We start from the raw sequence: 436 nt of genomic DNA on the forward strand, positions 1-436 counted from the left end.
CCCCCCCCCCCCCCCCCCCCGCTGAAAACTATATTACTGCTTAAATAGTACTTTGTTTAGAATAGATTTGGAAGTTAGCCATAGTTACGGCTTGCTTTGGCTGAAGAAATCTGAGCGGACGGACGTGTGTCACTTTGGGGCAAGGCTTTAAGGCCAGTGTGCAGTTTGCCATATTCCCTTTTCTTGCCTTGGTGATAATGGGAGCATATATTGAGATTCAGCTTCCCATCCTAGATCTTTGACTTTGATGAACAGTTTCCCTGCTGACCTACACAGAAAATGAAGTGTGAGTGAGAAACAACAGCCAAATCTCAATGTCTTCATAAAGTAAAGTTTTGTTATTGCAGCATGATCTAGCCCATCCTGACTGACAACCATCAGATCTGCTGAGTTACAGCATAAACCGGTCTTAGTAAGTGGACCTCCCAAGACCTAG

This window comes from Neomonachus schauinslandi, chromosome 2, assembly GCF_002201575.2.
Source record: "Neomonachus schauinslandi chromosome 2, ASM220157v2, whole genome shotgun sequence".
NCBI classification, from domain to species: Eukaryota; Metazoa; Chordata; class Mammalia; order Carnivora; family Phocidae; genus Neomonachus; species Neomonachus schauinslandi.